Below are 3,632 nucleotides of genomic sequence, written 5' to 3'. Positions count from 1 at the left end.
CAGTAAACCCCATAGCAACAGACTGAGGTGAAAGCCAGATGATTAATTTAACCTAAGTTCAGACAGGAGGAGGCACTGGTTGACTTTAGAGGCAGCCTGCCATGATAAAATGTCAAGAGATGCAGAGACGTTATCATTATGCACAAGAAGCGAGGGGAAAGAGATACTACCGAACCTAGCAGAGCCAGGAAAAGGGGAAGGTAAAGGAAAAAAATCAAACCCAAGCGTCTTGGCCATCCTCAAAAGATCTACAGTAGGAGGTGGGTAATTTGGCCATGAACTCTAGGCAGAGTGGGAGGCTATATTAACCTCCCTCAGAGAATTGCTCATCTAAGAATAAGAAGATCCTTCAGTCTATTAGCTTGAGTCTTTTTAAAAGGAGGCCAAGACCTGAGAAAAAATTACACAAGATGAGATGTAAATATGGAAGAACACGCTGTCTTAATTAAGGGATAGGAGGGAGTCACCCGGAGGGCTTCGGGGGATAGGGAGCCAGCCTGCCTGGAGTCACATCCCAGCTCTATCTCTTACCAGCTGGGGGACATCGGGTAAGGTAAGTTAGTAACCTCACTGGGTCTCCTTTTCCTCATCTGTACCTGGGATGACTATGGGACCTACCTCATAGGGCTGTTCCTCAGAGGCAATGAGTTTATGATATACATCAAACACTTGGCACCTAGTAAGCACTATATAAATATTTCCCATTATTCCCATTATGCATGAGCCATGTCCTCAAAGTCGGTGTATCTAGTCTCTTCCCTAACAGGCCCCATCCCACTTATACCTGCCCATAAGACTCTACCATTTCATCACCACCCAGATTCTGGGAAAAGATTAAGCATCTTTGTGCGCATCCTCAGGGAGGCTCATTGAATGATTCCAGGCTGTGGTTCCGAGGGCTATAGCTCTAGAGTTTCTGAATAGAGCATCAGTTTCCAAACAAACATGTAATGCAAACATTTGCCAACACCCAAACATTGGATTCACCAAACAAAGACTTGGAAAATTGACACATTTGTTTCAATCAAAGCAAATAAATGATAGGCTTGGGTTATTAGGATGCATAAGCATTTTGTTTACATTTCCCAGAATTGCTTTCAACAAAAAGCAGCCAGCAGGTGGAACTGCTTGCATTTAAACAGTTAGACTATTAGGATGAAACAGGCATTTCTAGAATATTTTCTTAGACCTCTGCAGTTTAAAGGAAGCTAGGTTGACAAAGGATTCAATCAGATGATCTGATTGGGTTGAGCCTCCTATTATGTGCGAACTATTCTATCTGAAATTATTCTCTTGAAGATCCCACCAGCATATCCATGATTCTGTTCTCAGCGTTATTCTGTTTAAGTATTCCTATACTCTGCAGGATCTGGAAATACTTGGTTTTGATGTTTGCAGCATCCCTTTCCCTCGGTTTTATCTGTGAAGTCCTGGGCATTCACTAGTCTTTTTGTTTATTATTCCCTCCATGGCTGCAAAGATATTTTATTCCATTTCTTGAGGGAAGTAAGTTTTAATTGCCAATCGAGGAGGTATTCAACATGATAAGGTATCTAAACCCTGAGAGCTTCCTCTTTTCATTAAAATGTAGATCCAATTTCTTTTCCCTTAATGCCACATGCTGTTATTAAACCGAAATAACGGAAATAGTAAAAGCCAGATGCCACTTCGGTCTCAGGTTTGACGTGGGCACAATTTCCTCTCCTCAAGTTTAATCTGCTGTTATTTACTAACCCGGTCCTCTGGAAGAATGCACAATTTAAATGTAAATGCAATTTACATAGGGGAGCAGATAGTAGATTTGCAGTTTCAATTGCCAATAACCGTTTGCAAAGGGGGGAATCAACTAAAGCAAAGATCAGCAGCTGTCAGGCTGAAGTCTGCATCACTTGCCATTATCCTCGACTTCCCTCCTGAAGGCACCTGTCTCTGAGCCTCAGCGACGCGGGCAAAAGGAAGCAGAGAACCGAGGCATTTTCCCCAGATATTTCAAACTGAATTTACTATTGACTAGGGGAGAAAAGAGGAAGTTTGGGTTTCACCTGGGCAAAGTCTGTTGCTATCATCGTTGGAGTCATTAACTGACCCATCCCTTTCAACAAATATTTTTTAAAGGTTTTATTTATTTATTCATGAGAGACACGAAGACAGAGGCAGAGACACAGGCAGAGGGAGAAGCAGGCTCCATGCAGGGAGCCCGACGTGGGACTCGATCCCCGGTCTCCAGGATCACACCCTGGGCCGAAGGCAGTGCTAAACTGCTGGGACACCCGGGCTGCCCTTCTTTTCTTTTTTTTTTTTTTAAAGATTTTATTTATTTATTCATTGAAAGAGAGAGAGAGCACGCGCACAAGTGGGGGTAAGGGCACAGGGAGAGGGAGAAGCAGGCTCCACACAGGGAGCCCGATGCAGGACTTGATCCCAGGACCCCGGGATCACGCCCTGAGCCAAAGGTAGATGCTCAACCGCTGAGCCACTCAGGCATCCCCCTTTCAACAAATATTTATTGATCATCTCCTACGAGACAGACTCATGCTTGGCCTAAATTATAAAGTGGTAGAGAGGAGAATACAAAGATACAGTTCTCCTTGTAAGGCGCTCATTTTCTCCTTCAAGAAAAAGAGAATAATGGCAGGAAAATAAGGTAAGCTGTTAACACAGTGCTACAAGAACCCAGATTTGGAAACCCCCAACCCCAAGTGTTGATGTGTTTAGGCTGAGACTTCCAGAATGAGCAGTGTGCCCTATAACAAGGGGGGCTAGGGACCGTCATTCTAGGAGTGCGGTGATAGAAGACCAATGAGAGAAATGAGCTGGGGGATAGTCTGGGGCTAATTTGGGAAGGTGCCTGTGGGCCGCGTTAAAAGAATTCACTCTTCACCTCTGGGCACATTTGCAAGTTTGGAGATGGGACTTGGCAAGATTAAATTTCTGTTTGACACTGGCTGGGGGGTTCCTGTGTTTGTGCATTTGATACAACCTAAGTTTGGTTCTGTGTGGAGACTAAGCTGGTTGTGCAGAGTCTGGAGGCTATACTCAGGGGAGCTGTTCCAACAGTCCAGAGAAGAGTTGATTCAGACTTGGACCAGGCCAGTGTGGAGGGAGGACTGATTCTTGAAGGATTTAGGAGCTGGAATAGTCAGGACAGGATGTCTGATTGGATGTTTCCTCTTGACTTCACTGTCACAGGCATGAGCTCCATCTAAATCTTTTGTTTCCGTCATGAGCCCACTTCCAGAAGGAACCATATGGGGTTTGGTCTACACTGCACCGACACTGCAATGATTCTGTATTGTCTAGTCAGTCCTTGATTATCCAACACTACTTGAAGGCAGCAGTGATGCAGATAATCCATAATGCTCTTCTATTTGGCTTTGGAATTAATTACACCTTTTAGAGCAAATTTGCCTTCCTAATTAATCTTTCTTAGGCTAATATTAAAATTAACTAATATTCTCTGAGCCTGTAACAGCTGGGCAGGGGAGGGGGAGAGCAGTGAAGGGGAGGGCAGGGTAGCTGCTCAGACTTAGGCTGAGCAGCAGGAGAAAGACACTTCACATTAAAATTCGGGGTGAATCATCTGCTGGGGGTGAGGTGGGGTGGGGAGTGGGCATGAGCTGGGTCTAGCTCAT

At 44.6% G+C, this 3,632-nt stretch overlaps 1 long non-coding RNA gene across 4 annotated transcripts in view; it reads left to right on the top strand.

Annotated features, from left to right (window-relative positions):
* Nucleotides 1-33: 33 nt before the first annotated feature.
* LOC140626941 (uncharacterized) overlaps nucleotides 34-3,632 on the top strand; it is a 24,871-nt gene continuing 21,272 nt past the window's right edge. For 3 of the 4 annotated variants that reach the window (XR_012025900.1, XR_012025901.1, XR_012025902.1), the window contains exon 1: nucleotides 34-553. This is a non-coding gene — a long non-coding RNA (uncharacterized lncRNA). The remainder of the gene's footprint in view (nucleotides 554-3,632) is intronic. The other variant, XR_012025903.1, reaches the window with a different exon arrangement.

Source organism: Canis lupus, chromosome 38, assembly GCF_048164855.1.
Source record: "Canis lupus baileyi chromosome 38, mCanLup2.hap1, whole genome shotgun sequence".
Classification (NCBI taxonomy): domain Eukaryota; kingdom Metazoa; phylum Chordata; class Mammalia; order Carnivora; family Canidae; genus Canis; species Canis lupus.
The sequence above is the reverse complement of the archived record's forward strand: the minus strand, read 5'-3'. Positions and strand labels throughout refer to the sequence as shown.